The 22,116-nt window shown below is 33.2% G+C and overlaps 1 protein-coding gene across 4 annotated transcripts in view; it reads left to right on the top strand.

Moving 5' to 3' along the window:
- LOC120779082 (Ig-like and fibronectin type-III domain-containing protein 2) overlaps positions 1–22,116 on the top strand; it is a 205,850-nt gene that overhangs the window by 95,312 nt on the left and 88,422 nt on the right. For all 4 annotated transcript variants that reach the window (XM_040111231.1, XM_040111228.1, XM_040111229.1 and 1 more), the window contains one exon: positions 10,970–10,993. The gene's annotated coding sequence lies outside the window, so the exon portion shown is untranslated. The remainder of the gene's footprint in view (positions 1–10,969; positions 10,994–22,116) is intronic.

Raw genomic sequence — 22,116 nt, 5'->3', positions numbered from 1 at the left:
CGACGGATAATTACTGGAATCCACTAAGTAGCTTGCAGAAGATTTTGTAAACACTTAAGATCTTCTGAGTACCCTTTACTCCCCGTGTATCAACTCCATTTAGATTTCACGACCGATGTGCAGTGACTTCGCAGAAAACAAGGAATATTAATGGTAGGCGAATCATACGATATCTCCCTCGTCCTTTAGTATTTTCAAGCCGTCAACAAAAGCGTCAATTGGGCTCGATTTAGTCTGCCCTACATAAGGCTCCGAATCATTCCCTTTCCATTTTTCTAAATATCGCAGCGTCTATCGATTGCAAAGCCGCATTGTCAACAAATCTTAAGCCACAGCCGCAAGTAACAACTGCAGCTAAGCTGCTAACTAAAGAAATAAGTTACGGCTTAAAAGTTTCCGCGTCTGAGGCTCATACTTCGAATACCATGAAACATGTCAACGCCAAGGCCGTGGCGCCGCAAAGCAGAAATGCGACGAACGTGAGGCTTGAGTACTGAAATACTCGTCTTTAAGAGTATTTAGTTGAGTATTACGAACATCTGCGAATGAAAGCCTAGCAATGGAAGTGCACGTCAAACTGAAATCCAAGTAATGCGTTCTAAGGAACTTAGAAACTAAGCTAGCGCGGAAATCATGATTGAGAGGGGGTATTACGGATTGCTTGCGGCTCGTTGGTAAACCGTTACGCATTGTTGTTTACATTACAGTGCATATAATGGCAACTATTGCTTACTGTTGTTGTTGTATTTTGCGTTTTCGAACCGAACGTAAGATTTTGCCAGTAACAGTAGTAAATCGGATTAAGCGTGTACCATGGCGAAGAGTCACGAATTAAATGAAGCTAAGTAGGGTGGCGCTGAGCTTCCTTGAGCTGCTGGAGTAGTAGCTGGGTGGAACTGCGTGTGTTCGGGGTGTTGCAAAAGTTCCAATGAAATTATTGTTGCGAAAGCTGGAGTCGGGAAATGTTGTCGTTCTTGTTAACATTGTTGTTGTTATTGTGTGCAAAAAGTTACAAATTGCAATAAGTGTGTTTTTATAGTTCAACAGCATATTAAGCGATAAACATTTTTGGGCGCACGATGCCGTAAGGGTGAGGAGTTTCTGAAGAGTCAAGAAAAGCTATGCTTGCAACGGACGTATAGGAATTCTGATAGGGTCATACGAGGGAACAACTTTACTGTATCTGAAAATACCAAAAGGGGGAAAGTATTAAGAAGCAGTTGCATACCAAGTGATAAGCTTTGCGTAAGCGTTGTAGTTCGGAGAAAATGGGTGTCTACTGAGGCAGGCAAATAGTGTTAAGGTGGATAGTAACTACAGCTGATTCGCAAACAATTTTGTTAAATTGAAGATTCGCGAGCAAGCTGACAGACTTTCATTTAATTCTTGGAGGTTTTATCAAGTCATAACGGTTGCGTTGGTAAAAAATATAAAGAGTGAGGAAGAAACTGTCATTAAGTAATAGTTAAGTACTTAAAAAGTAGCAGTTGATTTCAGTGTCAAAAGCAAAAAGTTCACTGTATGTCTTATCAACACGTAATATTACCTAATTTTAGGTTTATTTATATTATTTCATTCATTGTAGGGCCAGAATTTATACTTCTGAAACGGTTAATGAAACAAAATGCATGTAAAGGCTTAGACTAAATTACTTCCTCAATGTACTTTAAGTGTGTCGCGGTGTTGGTAGGTGGATTAATATATAGAAGATAGCTTACAACCTGCACTAAGCTTGTTTCATTAGTGTTACCGCAAAAAGATGAAAATTATTTAAAAAGGACGTATTTACCTGAGAGATCTGAAACTATTTATATAGTAATTAAGTTTTTTCCATTTGAATATTTATATTTGCGGATTAATCCAGTGACAGCAGTTCTATTGAGTATTTTAGTGCGTATTTTGGTGAGGCATTTCGAATGTGTAACAAAACGTGACAAATCTTTGGTAGGAAACTTTGATTCTATGTAATTTATGGCTTCTTTCAATATCTAAAAAAAACCGAAAATTAACTTCATTAACTACAGAGAAAGCCTACGCATACTATTCGACGAAACGTATAAAATTTATAATTATTGCGCACTATATTGGCTTTAGACCGGCATGTAACGGATAACCATAAGGGAGCCCAAATCAGTCTTCTTTAAATATTGAAAGAGGTATTCCTGAAAGAAGTATGCAACATAGCGAATATAGCGGGTTTGGAGTTCTAAATCTGTACAAATAAGAATAATAATAGAAGAATATTTCGGCTAATATAAACAGAAATGTGAATACGATATATTACCCAATATATAATTCGATATATTAACCGGTACAGTCTGCACCGGTCTGTCCTCTTTCTTACATGGACTAACTCAAACATTTAATCAAAAATGATTTTGTGAAGAAGTATAGTAGCAGTGTTGTGATTTGTCGATACGTGACAGTCTTTTTGATCTATAGCTAAGAGTTCTGTGCATTACAGCGGACATACATCTTTGGCTGGATATCAGGCGAATTATCTCGCGAAGTGAATGCTTCTATCAAAATATATACTTATACTTAGTTTATAGACCGGTTCATTTTAAAAGAAGACGGCAGATTGGTTTTGTATATGAAAAACCATACATATAATATATACGAGGTCATTGATTTCGACAAGGTTTTAATTTATCGAGCGTGATTTGCACTAATTCCTTTTCTATAAAAGCACCATTATTCTCCATTGCTTAAACCACTGAATCAGAGGCACAACAGCACCATAAACAAAAGTCACGTCTCTCATCCTTTTTTGACATGTGTGAAGTAACGCATAATAGTACTCAGTGTGCCACCAAATGCCATACCATCTGGTGAAGCCAGTCTAGACAACGATGACGACAAGTACCTAACGGGTTTCCAATATAATTATGTTTTCCTTGATTGCACACATACTTTTTCCAATGCGCCAAAGTTAAGTACCCAGAAGCAGCAGCGTCGTTTAAGCGCCTTTAGGCTTCTGCGCGGGTGGTAGGATCTGAGCTGGTTATGCCATTATTCCTACTGCGCTTCATTTCTCTGCTTTTAATAATAATAAAATTCCCATTTAACTTTTCACCACCAGTCGCCTATACTTTCTTCGTCCTTCCTACTACCCTGCAGTGAACATAAATGTACTCAATGTCGACGTCGTGCCGCGTCGTGTCGCGCCGTTAGGGAAATGTAAACGCAATTTTCTGTTCTGCAGCTGTCAACTTATGTCGGTAATGCAATGGCTGCGACCGCTGCAGCGTGAGTAGTTTACAAATTATCCAGCTTTGAGCCTCTAATGCTTTCCTTCTTGCTTATGATCACCTATTAGAGTGATGTGCCGGTTCTGAAAGTCACCAAGGTCGAATTGGTTGAGTGCTATAGAAGTTTGCAACTTTTGTTGTACATGATTTTTTGTGGTTCGGTAAGTTATTGGGCTACCTACAGGTAAACTAAACTGTACTTATGGGTTTTGGAATGATTTTTCCGGTCAGCATTGAGGAAGTACTTAGATATACTTAAAAAATGGGAATGAAACTTTATGAGACGAATGAGCATATCCATAAAATAAAATAAGTAGGCTACTTTCAATAGAATCTTTCGCTGAGATCTGTAGAAAGAAAATTTTGGACAACATTTTTTGGGATACACAAGTTAACGACAATAGTTATATGTTCCCGAAACTTAGGTGCATATAATAATATAGCTTCAAAGTGCCAGGAATGAATAGGCTCCAGAGACTTCATATGAAGAGTTAAAATCATGAAATTGCAATAAATATTAGTCTTGACCGCAAAAATTGTCCCAAAAGTTTTGATTTTACATTTGTGCAAAGATCTTTTTCAATCTCCTTCATTGCTTGCTATAAAAAAATTTTCGTTATTTCAATCAGACGTTCAGAGTCTGTTTCAAGACATGTATAGTATGTTTCTCTCCTGTTTAGATAGATCAAAGCGCACAACTCACTAAACTTGTAGTTTGAAGTGGTATTCGAAAGGTAGTTGGTAACTATGATCGCATACCCAAAAACAACCCCAGAACCATTGGTCTTAAGTACACACAAGAGCCCCTGTTCGGTATGGATATCTGAATAATATGAACAAGTTATTCGAAGATTCAAAGTCTGGTTTAAAAATTGAGTGTAGCTGCCAATGAATTGATTTACATGCGGAGTAGACAGTATATGAACGAAAACCGAGACGGTTGGATCATATTTTGATACCAAGGCGGAGACAGATGTTTTTCGATTTCATCTAGTTAGCTTCACTTTTTTGATTCAGCATTAGCATACAGCTATAACAAATCTTCGTCGACCCAAAAGCTTCCGGTTATAACTGAACATCTTTGCCTTTAAACCTTTAAATAAAGTCATAACCGTTTATTTTAGTCATTAGTTTGGCTCATTTAGCTAAGCTTCCCCGTCGAACTGTCTCCGTTGGGCTTAACGGGTCTTCTTACGCAAAAGTTTTCCATGTCTCAATTTCGATTTCACCATTTTGGCTTGCGTCAAATCGTTCTTTCAAACAGCATATATATAACTTTTCAATACTTAGTGCTAATGGTGCGGAAACTTTTTGCGACTACTGAACCTTCACTATCTCATGCTCTCACTGCCACACCACTACAATTGAACACTATGGCATGAAGGTGGAATTCAATATCTCGCAGTTGTATAACTAATGCTTTCAGAGTTGATTACAGTTTTGTTGGTTGCTTTTTCGTAACTGTTGTTGTAATTTATTGTTGTTGTACTCTCTGTTGTTGTGGCTACTGCCCTTTTGGAATAATTTTGTTAGGCGGCGGTTAGTTCGCGTGTCATTCATGGTAGCGTCGCGCGCTCTCGGAACTAACAGCTTAACTTTTCTCCCTACCTCTCTACCCCTCTTTGGTCACCCTTTCTCTTCTTTCAAGCTTTTAGCGCTTCTAATGACGTAGCGTTCTCGTGCTCGTTAGTTTGTTGTAAGACTCATTGCCATTGACAGCTACATTGGCTACATTAAATTTGCTATAATTTAGCTTCGTGTTGTTATTGCTTACTAGTTATCATTACTATTTTTTGGCTTTGCTTCCTTTTCGCCTCAATATCCACAGCTCAATTTCTGCCGCTAAACTCCGTCGACGGTCAAACTTTTACTAATGATGTTTCCAACTTAATTCTTTTGCTTGATTTTTGTTTTAGCAAACTTTCCGCTGACATTGTTGTTGCTGCTTTTGTCAGCCTACAATCTTGATGTCTCTTTTTGCGTTAGCATGACTAGGCTTACTTACAAAGTCGCCTTGAAATATGCGCTAACTTTGTAATGAAGAGATATTAGCGGCAGTCATCCATTTGTGGACTATGAAAATCAGCGAGTCGAGTTAAAGTAGAGATACGAGCAGCTTGAAAGCTTTTTGTGGAGAAGTTTATGCATTTGTGATTGAAGTAACGATATGGGTATGCCTTAAGAACCGCCATAGTGAACGCAAGTAATAAACTGAGAAGTTAGGCTATTAATCTCGAAACTTTAGAGATCCTTCCCTGCATACTAAAAAGCTCTAAAAGCAATTATGGTAAAAGCTTCTGAATTAGATATGCCAATGGTATTTACATATACGAAAGAAAAATATCTTTTTCCAAACTGTATGATAGAAGCCAAAAGACATCATACGACCGAATAGAGGCCTTACTGGAAGCATAAACGCCTACCAGTAGTAAAATTGTTCTCTTCGCCGCACATGATTTCTAGTGGTTCCGACATGGTGCGGCTTTTTGCTCAAGCTATGTGGAGAAGGTGCTAAGTTTTTTCCAGACTGAGATTGAACCTAGTAAAGCGTCTGGTATTTATATCAACCGCCTTAACAAATTTATGTTTTTGGTAGCTCAAAACGCTTCGTCGATTTATGAGATGATTGCGTGACAAATTTTGAGTAGTTTTGGATATCACAAAAGAGAAACATTCACAGTTGTTCAAGTGAGATCCAGAGTTAGCTTTGGCGCGAGGTTCATGCCTATACCTTAACCTAAGCTAAACACTAAAGTTGCTCCTTTTGGTCCAGTGCCAGTCTAGGTCTGTGGAAGTACAAGATTCTTTAAGTGTCGACAACTTCTTGTTCTGGTAAAAAATACAACATTCCGAGGAGTATGATAGCTTCGGATTCGGATAAATCAAAATCTATTTTAATAGTTTTCATATATTCGCCTTGAAATGTGGATGTATAAAGATCGTATTGATGTCTTGTTACTTTTATTTTTCACTCCTTCTTGCTCTGGCCTTCTAGAAACTCTCCAAATTTTTGAATAAATCATGTGTTGCCTTCACCCTTCGATGCTGTTACTTTTTTCTATTAAATGATTTTACTCCCGTAAATTATTGTCATAAATATCTCCAACGTAAGCACTGAAGAAAATAGAAAAGCGAAGAAAGAAAATGTAGAGAAGAAGTGGTAGTAACTACGTCAAAAGGAAGTAAAGGAAATAAGCTAATTTTTATGCTGCGTTCGATTTGTGCTAACGGAAGTCCGAAGAAGACTTTCCGAGTGGCAGCTAAGACGAAGGGTATAAGAAGAAAATGCAAAGAGAGCATTTAGTTAGGCATTTGATATTATATTTTTACAATTTTCTACGATTCTTCTTTGTGGTTGTCGGTAGAAATCGAATGAATTGGAGTTGAAAACTTTTTATGTGGCATTTGGGAATTCAGATTGAGATGAATGAGGTTGAAAGTACTTTGAAGGTGTTATTTTTTCTATGTGCAGTATATATGGTATGTATGTATATGAAGCTCCTATAAAATGAGCCTTCCATTGCATGAAATAGCAAACGACAAATATTTAAAATTCTTTAGTAATTTCGAGTCAATTTCAATTTCAATTCCTAAATATTTTAAAAAGCTTTCATAAATTATGTTTGTAGTAGAAATTTTTTTTTAAATTTCTCCCTAATTTATCTGAAATCGAAAAGCTTTCGCTCTAAAACTTCGTTCAATAGTTGTTGGAAGACTAGGTCGTCAAAATTTTTGTGATCTCTTTTATTTTAAAGTACTAGCATTCAAAAAGCACTACATTTTTTGCTTTTTATACTTTTTATAGCTCCAGCTTGTGCTGAGCTTTAATGAAGCTTTTACAGAACTTCCAATGTTGTTAAAGCTTTTTTTGTATCTACTACTTTTTATATTGGAATTGAAAAAACCATTCGAATTTTGTCGAGCTAAAGCAGTTAATCCTTCTGCGAGCTGGCCGGGATTCAGAAAACTGTTATCCGCGTTAAAAATCGGGAAAGCTTTAAGGAATCTTTAACCGAACTTCTAATACTGCAATAGCTTTCTTGAATATACTCTTTTTATATTGCAATTGAAAACATTATTAGTCGAGTTGTCGAGTTTAACTATTATACTTCTGCTAGCTCACTGGAACGTACAAGAATGCTGTTCGCGTCAAAAATCGGAAAAGCTTTGAATAAAAGCTTAGAAACTAAAGCTTTAGAGTTTTAACTATACTCTTTTCCTAAAAGCTTTAATTTTTATTCAGAAATTCTGTAACTCTCAACATAGTTAAAATATAAACTATATTTACGACCAAATTTTACTGTGGCTAAGCAAACATTGTCTGTTGTAAACCTATTTCCATCGTAAAGATACTGTCAATTACACACAGCTGACACCCCTTACTAGCAGCAAATTGCTATATATTTCTCTCTACAGTACATGTAATTTATATAATGATTACGTTAAGAATTTGATAATAAATCAGATATTAGCAAAATGCTTAACAACACGAAAGGCAGCGTTCGTTTACTAACTAGACAAGCTCAAGGTCAAGTTCACTCGAGCGTTTCATTAGCAAGCCGATTTGTTTGCAGTCATGCTGTGCGAGAAAAATGTGAGAAATTGTGGGACTGGTTGTAAGGAAAGACGTAAAGATGTGTTTATGATAGTAACTCAATTAGCATGGCAAGGCTGTGTGAGTACGAAGTCTGAAAAAGTTATATTATGAAAATATATATTAGTGTAGAGGATTAATTTGTGTTCTCCGAAATGTGGATCTTGAAAAGACGTCGTAAGTTTGCTGCGACCTTTTATTTGCTGGACGGTTTTTGCGGTCATCTTACAAATGAATACGCTTATGAGCTTAAATATTCGATATTCTCTTGCTTAATGGCGCCCTCTGCTAGATAACACCTGTTTGAGATTATTTTCGCACCCCGGCAAACTAACAAGCCGAAGTCTCGCACACAACTTACGCGAGTAGAATATCCGTCATCTGTATAAATACATAAATATTTTAAATTTTTTATAAAAAATAGATTTCTTGTTGTTGGTTAGTTACATATTCACTTATGGTGACATACGGTCAGGTGACTTTGCATGGTTATATATCTCTTTGTGTCAAACTGGTTTCAATCACGTTTCACGGCTAGTTCAACAGCTGTATGACAGACGGTGCGAATTGCAAAGAAATGATCTAAGCGATTTATGGGTTAAATAAAATCAATTTTATGAATAATTACTAACAGAAACTATAAACTTAGAATAAATATAAACTAAATTGAGTTGAGTTAAAATAAGTATGTACTATTTCAAGACCGGATATATGCATATATAATTATTGACCTTCATCATGTCAAATTTTATGACTCATTTAATGAACAGGTCTTGCCATTCTAACAAGCAAAAAAAGTATTTTCGAATAATACATATTACCATTAAATTAATCAAGAACGCACGAATATAGTGATAACGGAGCTAAAGTGCCTTTTCTTGCCAGTTCTTCAACTTTTCTGTTATCCACGATTCAGCTCTTGCCTGGCATCCATATTAGTTTCATCACGATGTGATTTGATGGCGTTCTTCACCCCTTTTCTTGAAAGAATTCGGTTGGGTTATTAGGTGGTTATTGGCAGTTTCTCCGATTACTCTTGGAACAAAAACAAGTTTATTATTAGATTATTGAAAATATGTACGAAATCTTGTTTAGAGTATTGAAGATCTTAAGTTCAGACTTTAGTTGTCAGGCGTTAAAATTAAGAAATTTCTCATGAAAGTAGTTAATAATAGAACTACTTTTTATAAAGACCTAGTGTCATTCTATAAGTTTATGGGATATCCTGGATAAGTGTTCTAGAACTATGTCTTCCCAAGACAAAAATATTTCAAACATCGTCAGAATGACTAGAGAGGAGGAAATGACTGGGGGAGACTCCAAAGTTGCAGAAACATACTATAGTGAGTTAGTATTCCACATTTAATAAGGACAGGAAAATAAACCATAAATAATGAAAGAGAGAGTGGCAAAAAGAACGGAAATTGCTTAGCCTGACTGCCACAAAATAATCTAAACTTTATGGATTGATTCTAGCACCATCTAAATTCACGTGAAGAACGTTTTTGAACATTTGGTTTATTTTTTCTCACTTGTCGCACTCTCACCTATAATCGGCAGAACTCTTTGAAGACCTTTCCTTCCATTCAAATTATTTAAAACAAGCTTTTCCAATTTTCCAAATCAAAGCTTAAAAATGAACAATACAACAACAAAGGTAATCAGCGTTCGGCGCCAGAATTGAAAAGTCACAAAGCGTAACGCTGCCAACCAGTTGAGTCAATAGAAAATCACTGCAAACTCAAACCGCAGAAAGCAATTGAATTCAGCTAACAACAACCACATTTAAAAAAATTAAAAGAAATAAAAGAAGACCTAACCACAGAACTTATGTGTGGGCACGCGCGCTTTAATAAACCGTTTGAATTGTGCGGAATATTAAACTAAAGTCGATGGCAATAAAAGACACGTACAACAACAATAACGAATGTGAGAATGAAAACAAGAAATGCTAAAAGAGTACTGGCAACCAATAGATTCGGAGAAGCGCCGATAAGCCAAAGCAATAACAGAAACGAAAAGCTAAACAAAACGACAGTCAAACTAGCGTTTGTAATAAAATCCGAAAAATCAGTCAATCGACCAACAAGGCAGCCAGCTGCCGGTTTGGCGAGTCTTTGTGCAGCTTTTACAGCCAAAAGGTAAACAAAAAGCAGCTGAGTGGCGAGAGCGGCTGTAACAGGGTAATGCGACAAAGAAAGAGATAAGAGAATCATGGCTAGAGTGAGAGATCAAGAAAAAGAGAAACAGGGAAAGGTGGAAAATGTGGCGAGGAGTTGTACGGGAAGGTCAGCAAGAACCATTGGCTATTTATGGCTGGTTTGCTGCGTGTTTTCACAGTTTATGCTCCTTTACATAGAGCAAAATGCCAATTTGAGCTTAAAGTTCCATAAACTCATTAACACTTTGACGATTTGAGCTTAAAGTTTCATAAACTCATAAACACTTTGACGATTTCATGGCTGTACATAAAATCATTTACCTTAAACTCTTCAAACTTTTATCATCTTTAGTTTTTATATATTATCTTTTAAACATATTCTATTCAATTTTTTGTTTAACACTTTCCGCGTTTTACTCATTTATTTTTTTGTTTCTCTATTTCTCTTTTCGTTAACCGACTTTTCTACTTTTGTTTCTGTTTTTTCTCTATTTTTTCGTCACGCTTGCTTTGAGTTATGGAAATGCGTTGCAAATTGTCCCTGGGGTCAGCTGTCGAATTTAGAATTTGAAGTTTGTTTATACAACTTTTATGCGTTCCGGTTAGCGTTGCTTGCAGTCAAATTTATTTTTTGTGTTTTTCTGCTTGATTTGAATACGATTTCTCACAATTGATACGAATTTATAATGCTCAAAAAAAGTTTAAATTTACTTTATTTCACAAGCATGAAAAAAGTTATTTAGTGGGAAAAAAGTAATAATAATGTACACTGATATTTTAAAGCTTAGCATATGTTTATAAGAATCTTTTAAGACTAGTTGTTAAGATTAGTTCGAATTGCCATATATATACATACATATATTATATAATATTATAAAATTGTATTCATAAAATTTATGAAATTATTGAATTTTATTTCCAAATATTTTGCCACTGATCATAATATAATATTTTTTTTTGCAGATCTCACACGAAACTGTACGAAAGGTGAGTTTTATAAAACATCCAATTTGCGAAATTGATTTTTTCTATATCGAAAAAATATAAAGTTGTTTTTTTTTTAACTTTTTGCTTACTTTATAACTATGATGAATTAAAAGACGCATTATAACAAAAAAAAAAAGAAAATTTAATCAAAGAAAAAGGAATACTCAAAAAAATTCATAAAGAAAAATTCCAGTATAATTTTTTACTAAAAGTTAAAATTTTTTATAAATATTATAACGCACGTTCATTTACGGCATCTTTCTTATTTCAAGAAAAAAAACTACCACAACTTAATTGTGCTTAAATATAAATAAGTGCTATGAAGTAATTGAGCATCAAATAGTTAAAATTTATATCAGTGACCGCGAAATCAGATATATATGACTCTTGTGCGAGTAAATGAGGGAAAACATATCTTTAGATTCTTAAAATTATAAAAATGGCTATGCAAATATACCACTATGGGCAAAAAATAGTAAGACTTTGTTCATAATTTTAAAATTTTTGATTTATTCTTCAAAATCTATATGGCCCTCTCAAAGTAGTACCTTTAGGACCCAATGCTCTTGTGCTAATGTTTCAATTTTCGAAACAGTTGCTAAAGTCAATTTACGGAATAGCTTTCAATGCCCGTAGCGATTCACATTTAATGTCTTCAATGAACTCAAAGCGTTTTCCACGGAGCGGTCGTTTGAGTTTGCTGAATAGCCAGAAGTGACACGGAGCTAAATCAGGCTAATGCGGTGGTTTCGGCTTCGCACAAACGATGCATAGCACTCAAATAGTATTCCTTGTTGACAGTTTGGCCGGTCGGAAAGGATTTAGAAATCGCCAGACCTCGCTAATCGAAAAAAACTGTCCACGTAACCTTGTCTGTTTCCGGTCGTAAGCATGGAGAATATTGTTTCACAGACGTTAACGCGACGCGTGTTTTCGAAAAAATTCCGTGATTTTGGAACCATTCGAGCTTTCACTTTTATTAGGCGCAAATGCTCTTTCAAAATGGTCTTCACTGATCTTTTAAATATTTCAAAGATGCAAGTAAGCTCTCTGACTGTAAATCGTCGATGCTCAAGCACCAATTCCTAAATTTTATTGACTCCCACTGTAACCAACATAAAATGTGAAAATTTCTCCGAAATGACTGAACCGATAGAGGTGAAATTTTCGCACCACTTCTTAGAACTACATGTTTGTAAAGTTATGATCGAAGGAATAAGAATTTTGCCAAAAATTGAATTGAATTGAAAATTTAATACAAAATACAATAATATAATTGTTTTTAGTCGCCATTTTGTCAAAACTAAATCCCGTGTAAATTTGCTGTATTTATCTATGGGAAGAAGAAACATTTCGGCTTTTGGATTTGTGGTAATTATTTTCGGAGGTCCTTCTGAAGACCGGCGCTAGGAACAAGATGGTCTAATATTTTTCAGAATAAATCAACAATTATTAAAGTACATTAAATTCAGTAAATGCACTTAATTTTCTTTAATTATTAAATAAAACACCTGTTAAAGAAATATCAAAAACACGCGGTTTTCAAACTTGTAAGTGAATATAACGGGTTACATTGAAGGTAAATATGTAATACAAATGAAAACTAGAATCCCAAATTATATGTTAAATCCAACAAATGATTGTAATAATGCTTTTCTCACTCTCTTGCCATTTCAACTAAATTACCGTCATAAAGAAAGATGATATCTACCGCAAATATTTTCCAACTAATGACTTCACAAATGAACATATTTATACTAAATGTAATCCCTTCTGCTTGGTCATGGGGAATTCAATGATTATAATCAAAATCACAACCTCGGTTGGCGCGCTTGTCGCAGAGTGGCAGTAATTATGACGATTATATTAAAAAAGCTACAAGAAAAAAATTATATATTTGTATATTTTTACAACTACGAAAAGACAGACAATAGTGCTTGTGTGTGGAGTGGATTTGCTAAATTAGAAGAAACAAGTAAGGAAGGGCTAAGTTCGGGTGTCACCGAACATTTTATAGTCTCGCATGATAAAGTGATAATCGAGATTTCATTATACGTCATTTACATATTTTTCAAATACCGTATTTTTGTAAAGTTTTATTCCGCTATCATCATTAGTTCCTAATGTATATATTATACAGAGAAAGCATCAGATGGAATTCGAAATAGCGTTATATTGGAAGAAGGCGTGGTTGTGAACCGATTTCACCCATATTTCGTACATGTCATCAGGGTGTTATGGAAATATTACACACCGAATTTCATTGAAATCGGTATAGTAGTTCCTGAGATATGGTTTTTGGTCCATAAGTGGGCGATTTTCAATTTAAAAAAAAAAACCTGGGTGCAGCTTCCTTCTGCAATTTCTTCCGTAAAATTCAGTGTTTCTGACGTTTTTTGTTAGTCCGTTAACGCACTTTTAGTGATTTTCAACATAACCTTTGTATGGGAGGTGGGCGTGGTTATTATCCCATTTCTTCCATTTTTGAACTGTATATGGAAATGCCTGAAGGAAACGACTATGTAGAGTTTGGTTGACATAGCTATAGTAGTTTCCGAGATATGTGCAAGAAACTTAGTAGGGGGCGGGGCCACACCCACTTTTCCAAAAAAATTACGTCCAAATATGCCCCTCTCTAATGCGATCCTTTGTGCTAAATTTCACTTTAATATCTTTATTTATGGCTTAGTTATGACACTTTATAAGTTTTCGGTTTCCGCCATTTTGTGGGCGTGGAAGTTGGCCGATTTTGCCCATCTTCGAACTTAACCTTCTTATGGAGCCAAAGAATACGTGTACCAAGTTTCATCATGATATCTCAATTTTTACTCAAGTTACTTGCACGGACGGACGGACAGACAGACGGACGGACAGACAGACATCCGGATTTCGACTCTACTCGTCACCCTGATCACTTTGCTATATATAACCCTATATGTGACTCTTTTAGTTTTAGGACTTACAAACAACCGTTATGTGAACAAAACTATAACACTCTCCTTAGCAACATTGTTGCGAGAGTATAAAAACAGAGATTAAATGGAAGAGGAAAAAAATATATTTCTGATGTTGAACTTGCATAGCAGTAATGAAAACAGTAATGAATACTATATATATGTATATATGTGCATGACAATGTGATATTAATTACTGGTGCGATGTGCATTCGTCAGCATGTTTCATTAGCGAATTACATGTGTGTGCATAAATATTTGCCTCGCTTCATTAGGCTTAATTAAAGGGTAAAAGTGCGAAATGTGGATGGAAATTTACTTCTAAAAAATGCATTTATATGATTTGAAAGCAAGAAAATAAAAAATTCGAAAAATTAAAAACAATTTTAAATCGAACTAGAATTAAATATCCGTCCATAAATTAGGCATTTTATATCTTGCTTAAAGTAACCAATACTGTGAGAATTGGCAGATGACATTTGACACTTCATATGTGACAGATAACTGTAAGTTAAAAATCAGCAACAATATATCTAAATTTTGATATCATTAATACTCTTTAAAATATTCATTTAACAGTATAATTGAATTGAGAAATAGTTATGCAAAGTAGTGCTGCCACGTTTTAAAATTATTTAATGCAAAATGGAATATTATATTACAAAAACACTGAGAGTGATAAAAAATTAATACGAAAGAAATTTTTGAACAATTGTTTTTAATTTAAAATATATTTTGTTCAAGGTTGTCATATTTTTGTAAAATCTAAATTTAACCAGAAATTTGGTATATTTATTCAGCAGTTCCTCAAAACAATAATGCTTTAAAAATGATAAAGTTTTTACGCTGGAGAAACTGCAAAACAACAGGCAAAAAATTTTGCTGTTGCCACATTTTTTTGTTAGTCATATAGTGTTTTAAAAAATAAATTTTATAAATCGCATATACAGAATATTATTTAACTTAACATTCAAACCCCTATATTTAGATAAAAAATAATAAAAAAAATTTGTCATGCCTAAAATCCACTGAATGTTTTAATTAAGCTTTAAGATTGTTAGTTAACAGTGTTACCATATAATTATGTGTAATAATTATTTAAAATAAGTGAAAGTTCAAAATTTTCAATAGTTTTCTGGCAAAACAAAAACTGTCTAGATTATTAATATTACGTGTCACCTTTATATAATGCTTTTATAATTTGTAATGAAGTTGCCATCTGTTCATAACTATGAGTTTTAAAATAATTCGAAACATTACAGTTCAGCTTAAATATTTTTTCACGCCTAACGGTAATGCCATATAATTATATATTATTTTTGTAATATTTATGATTTTAATGCTTTCAATTGCAATTCTAAAAATTTCATTAAACAAAAACTAAAAGTTTCTAATTTCATAACTTAAGGCATAATTTTTACAAGCGCAGTTAATCCGGATTAACGCTGCCGTCTGTCAAGGCTATAAGCTAACTTATTCCATATCATGATCATTTGCTTCAATTTCGTTTACCAATAAATGCCGGCTTTATCTCAATATTTATTTTGTCAAAGAATCCACTTCGTTCAAATATTAAAAATTTATGAAAAAGTGCAAAGCATATTTAAAAATTTACTGCTTGTCATTGCTAATTAAGTGAATTGAAATCTCTGTCTCGCATGCAGTTTTTGCACACACTTCATTCATGCGTCATTAATGCTTATTGTTAATATTGTTAAATTATTTCAAATATCTTCTTTTTTTGCTTGGTGAGCAATTTAAACCCACAAGTATTACCGGCTGTTTGTTTGATGTTCGGTATTGTTTTTGTTTTTGTTTCAACTATGCCTGTTGACAGTTAAACCACAAAAAATAGCAATAAACTTACACTCAGGTGGCTGCTGTCAAATTAAAGCAAATAGCGCGAGGCATTTATTTCAACATATTTTAAAAGGGTATTTTTTGGAATATATAGACTAAAATTGAAAAAGAAAACAAATTCAGGCAAATGAAAAAGCATTAACAAAAGCGAAAATTGAAAATCATAGTTTGCAAAAAAAATTAATTTGTGCAAATTGCTGAGTGCAAAAATTAAAATAGTAAACACTGCAATTACCACACTTTCTGACGCGCACGAAAATTGACTAACAAAAAGCGCTTGAATCAACAATAATAATACTCGTGCGAGCAGTAACAACGGCCATGCACACAAAGGCAAAGTAATAAATGCGAAGAGCTGTCACACATACATATACTCACTTTCAATAACAATCAACAACAATGATAATCAACAATTTTACCGTCCATTAGCGATGTGTGTGGCAGTGAGATGGAATAGTAAAAAATTCCAAACACAAACAATTAATTTATAAATTGAACAAATAAATTTTTGAAATTTATGCTTTCAGGTGCCTTTAAGAAATGTTTTCATAGTTTGTCCACAAAATTTCGAATATTATTTACATTTTTTAACTCTGCTCCAAAAATGTGATTTGATTACTTTTAAGTTTTTGTAATTTAAATTCACTCAAAAACTTTATTTACTTAAATTGACCACTGATTTATTGATAAGTTGGAACCCTGTTTACAAAAATGCAAAAACTTTCTGTAAAATCTTGTTTTAAATGACGTATTTTTTTCATTACTTTGATAATTTTTATTTGGAGAGGTTGTAACTCTGACCCAAAAATATATACAAGGTGTATTCCAAAGTAAACAGGACCTTTTGAATCTAGCGCCTTCTGGTGGCGCCGTCTGATGTCTACTAATGCGTTAAAATCTGCTATCTTTATCAATTTTCCAGTGAGAATTTCATGATATTTCATTGATTGGAAGTAAAGTTATTGCGTCTTAAGTGCCACTATGTCTATGTTATCGGTGCGAAAATGAGCTTCGAACAAAGAGCCAACATCAAATTTTGTTATAAAATTGGTAAAACTTTTACCGAAACGTTTCAATTGATAAAAAAAAGTTTATGGCGATGATTGCCTATCCCGTAGCAGAGTGCACGAGTGGTTTCAACGTGTTCAAAGTGGTCGTGAGGACAAAAATGACGGTCAACATATGGGCCAATTAAAATCCGTGATCACAGGAAATTCCATCGAAACTGTGCGTGAATTCATCAAAAATCAGCCGAAATCATCATTAAAATTCATGGAAATGGAATTGAAAATCTCCTAAACATCGATTTATCGCATTTTGACCGAACATTTGGGCTTACGAATGGTGTGTGCACGGTTTGTTCCGCAGCAAATAGCTGTATTGAAGCAGAAGAAGACTATTTTGAATAAAATAAATTGATTTAGCCGAAAAAACTATTTGTTCTGCTTTTTTAAGGCTTGTTTACTTTGGAACACACCTTGTATGTCTACATGAACAGCCTGTTGAACTAAGGCAGTTTGTAAGATATTGTTCTGAAGTTTTGCAAACGTCCATTTCTGACCAAGAAGCTGCTCATTTGCGGGAACCGTCAGTATCGGTCGTCTGAATGAATGATATCATGTTCTTGTATGGCAAACTTTGTATTTGATGAGATATCTTAACGAAATCGGGCATCTATTATTATCGAAGGCATAGGGACAATTTCCGAAGAAATATAGCTGCCATAAAAACTCACCGATCAAAATTAAATTAGTGTATGGATAATAACTCTTGATAAAATCTTTTCACGAAATATGCCACCAAAAATTATACAAAGCAATCTTATGGTATAATCTACTAAAAAGTTCTGATCAATAAAAACTAAGTTAACGGTATTTTTATACCTATTAATGCTATATAAATGTGCATGTGAAGGGTAGTTATTTGTTTTCTTTTTTTTTGTTAGCTTTGCTGCTTATCTTATTGCACGGTGTTTGGCGACATGGGGGGCGTATGAGTAACATGTGTAGCAAAAAGTGCAAGTACAGAATGCACGCACATACTACTTATATACCTATATTGTGTATGTAAATGAAGAATAAATATGTTTATATGAATGTGCACTGTATATATGAAAACTTTTTTTATATAATTATATATCTATGGTATATGACTGTAGATATCTCCCTTTCCTCACACATGCAGTTTGATTTAATTTCAGATATTTTTACTGGTTTTCTTTTAAGCCGCTTTTGTATTTGCTGTTTTCGTCAATTTTTTTCACATCCTTATGTGTATTTCAATGTTCCGACTTTGATCAGTTTTTTTTCATTTATTCTCATACCGATTTTAGTGCTTATTTTGTGCGGTAGGTTTTTTTGATGTTAAGCTTCTTTCAATCTTTACGTTTGTGTGCTAATAAAATTTTATTTTAATAAAAAATATGCTTTTGCATTTTCTATTACCTCTTTAAAAAAATGTTTTAATGTAATTAATTACATTTTAAAGAAAAAATTATACGAACGCTGAGTGATTTTTACTCTTATCTCATACATGCGATTATAAATTATTTAAAGGCTAAGGGGACGGTGTGGCCTTGGCTGAAACTGATTCCGGTGGAAAAAATTGATTTATTATATATTGTTAAAAAGTGTTAAACATGTAACGCTTTTCAATTAATTTGATATAATTGGTTCTTAGTTTGCTCTGCAGTATTTATATCCCGATTAGCTCTTCACATAATCATTATAAAGGCATATACCTCATACCACTGTCGATGCGAGTATTATATAAATAGCTTTAAGTAAAAATATTCGTTTAGTAAAAGCTGGTGTAATACAAAGAAAATAATATTTATAGGGTTGCCACATAATCGAAAACTTAAGCATCAAAAATTAAAAAAAAAAAACAATTTTAAGGCCTACTGTAATTTGCGAATTTAACTAATGCGGTTGACATATAAAAATATGTAATATAAGAGTGTAGCCACCTTTTTATAAGTTTGTAACTCTACCAAATATATATAAAATTTTTAAAAATTATGAAATCAAAAAATCATTATATACATATAAAAAGACTTCCAACTAAAATTATTTTTGAAAAGGGTTGCCACATAAAAATTAATACATCTTTTTATTAATTTAACATAAACAGTATTGAAATATTACATTATTCAGTTATTACATTTATTAAAACCAAAAATATTCTATATGAATATAATTTTATTAAGTTTGCCAGATATTAAATATTCAAAAAGCATTGTCAGATTGGCAAAAAAACTAGTGTAATAGTATTATATCGGCTGGAAAAGACAAGTCGGTATTTAAAGGAAAGTATTTGAAAATTTTTATCTTCCACAATAAAAATAAAGACTAAAAAAGAGTCTGAAGGCCTTAGAAATTTTATTATTGAAATAATTTTTTTAATAGTACTGCCACCTATTGTAAATTTTTAATTCAATAAAAATTATTCAAAAAGCAAACTGTTCATGTAAGATATATTATTATTTTTTTCGATAAGGGATACCATTAGTTTTATTTTTTTTAATTTTTCGATTTCGTTTTATATTTTTTTCCTCAGTTTAACTTTCTAATAATTAATTGTTTTATTAGCTTTAACATTTTGTTTTTTGTAATATTTTATATTAATATTTTCGTTTAAATTTTTTGGATTGTTTTTTTACATTTTTTCATCTTTAGTTTAACGTTTTAATAATTAAATTTTTTTTAGCTTTTTTAATTTTTTTACATTGTTGTTCTTTGTTTGTTTTTTCTTTTAATTTTTGTTAAATTAAATATTAATTACAAAAATTTAGTTATAAGTTTTTTTGTCTTTTGATTTTTTTGTTTAATTTTTAATTTTTTTTCAGAGTACCATTTTCCATTTAACATTTCAATGCCATTGAGTACTATGTTTGTCTATATGCTTCAGAAAAATGTCCAAATTTGTTTTAAGGTGTATTCATAAATTTAAGTTATGTACTTGGCATTGAAATATTTTGCATATTTTAAGCTCGTTTACTGTGTTACGTGCATTTCTGGTTAGTAAAACGTTCTTGGTGTTAGCATTTATGGCCACTCTGTTGACTCGGTCGTTGGTTCACAATAGTGCTATATTTATACGCACTTGGGCCCACACAAGCATATTTACATGGATTTGTATGTACATATGTACTATATGTATGTTTGTTTATACGATTATATATATCTACCTGCATAGAGTAGGCCTGCTCATTTCAATTCATTACAGCATTTTCGTTTTCGCTTTTACATCACTTTCGCATCGGACCAGGTTCGAGTTTTCAGTTCGAACGCCAACCACTCTTTAGCCCACAAAGTATTTATATCAAATGCAGCGCACAACTATTTAAATACTTGTTTAACTCAGCTATGGACAAGCATTTTAATCAATTTGTACTATCATTAAACATCTATTAATCAACTTATTTTATAAATGAGTTTACAACGCAAAACTGGTATTTAGTTTCAATTCACAAATATATGTTAACACATATAATACATAAATACATACATACATACGTGTATAAATATACAAAAAGTACTTCAGTAGAGATTAAAAACAAATCAGTTTGTGCTTGTGGCCACTCATTATAGAATTATAAAGTACTCTCTAAATAGGTATGTGTGGTCTTAAACTCTCATCATTTAACCAGAAATATGTACGTATATATGTATAAAATTATTTATGGATATAAACATCTATCTACTAATGTTCGCTTATTGATTGATAATTTGCTGAACAAGCTTTTTTTTTGTTTACATACAGTTGTTTTCTGTTTGCCTGTCAAGTCGTTGATCAGCTGATCGACATAAGCTTATAGCCGATTTCAATATACATATGTATGTAGATAATGTTATTAATGTTGACTTTAATTAATGATATTGAGTTAATAGGTCTGCTGATGACACAGCAATTAAAAATGCTTTAAAACTCGTTTAAATTTTTGAAATCGATAGAGTGAAATATAATACAGGAAATGTCCGCGTAATTGTTTGGGGCAGTAAGTTCTTCTGTTAAAAAATTAAAATGGCCTTCGATAGCTGATGGATATGCCATGACAGGCTGCCACTAAACAGTAAGAGGTTTCGTTTTAAATGTCGAAGGGCTACTACCGTTAAAAAAAAAAACTTTTTGAATTAAAATTCGCTTAAATTGAACTAATACCAATAGTTAAATGCATGCAATGAACCAAGAAATAGTCACAACTCAGATTTTTTACGAAAAATGGATGGTTTCTCAAATATCAAAATCTTTGTTCTTGTAAAAAGGCTTATGCTTCAGACTGGTTTGAACAACGAGATTATTATCCAAAATCTTATTCCTTTGATCATCACTGCACAAATATGTATATCCAAGAAACTCTTTTGAAAATTTCACAAGGCTTACGGTTTCGGAGAAAACTTGGGTACTGACTCTGAAAGCATTATTTCGAGAAAAACACGTTTAATGCGCTTTGGAAGCCAATTTCACTTAAGTTAAAGGATTTATAAAGGTGTGTTCATAACTACGAAGTTATTTACCAGATCAATTTCAAATTTACGAGAATATTCTCAAAAATGTTGCTCATTTGTTATGGATAAATGCAAAATAATCTATTTAATGAAATATACGGATATTGTAGATAACACCTCAGTGGTACTCATCTGATATTTGTTAACACAAATTAACACTTACCGATCCAAACGGGGTAAGATCGCCGAAAAAACAGCCCTTGGTCGGAAGAAATCCCAGTGAATTCCGGCGCGTAGAACCGGCTGTCGTGGGAATTGATCTGATATTTGTCTCATATTGAAGTCATAAGTAGCGACAGTTTTGTAAAAAAAAATTATGACAGTTTCCACATTAATTCCGGTACCAGGGCTATATACTAAAGATATATGGATGCAATAGTGCTCTTGCTCTTTATTTGGTAAGAAATACTGCCGGAAATATACTAAAAACCACATATCTGTCAGTTGTCAGTTCTGCTAAAACTGAATTTGCTTCCAGTTTAAGACAGTGGTTTTCAAACTGGTTACAAACAAATGCAGAAGTAGCTCGTAAATTGTTGAAAATTACATAATCGGTCTTGAGTGTTTCACTATAGATATTGCCTTCCTGTCATTCTTCCTTTCCTCTCTGAATTTTTTGCATCTCTCTATCCCACGAATATCTGTCTTTTTCTTTCTATAATAACCATCTACTTCTCTGTCAGGAAATTCGAATATGTTCACGTTCTCAACAGTCCGCTATTGCTATCGCCTAGCTTTCGATCGTCTCTCTAATTTTTGTTTTTGTTTATCTCTGTCTGCCATTCTATATCTCTCTTGG

This window comes from Bactrocera tryoni, chromosome 5, assembly GCF_016617805.1.
Source record: "Bactrocera tryoni isolate S06 chromosome 5, CSIRO_BtryS06_freeze2, whole genome shotgun sequence".
NCBI classification, from domain to species: domain Eukaryota; kingdom Metazoa; phylum Arthropoda; class Insecta; order Diptera; family Tephritidae; genus Bactrocera; species Bactrocera tryoni.
The sequence above is the reverse complement of the archived record's forward strand: the minus strand, read 5'-3'. Positions and strand labels throughout refer to the sequence as shown.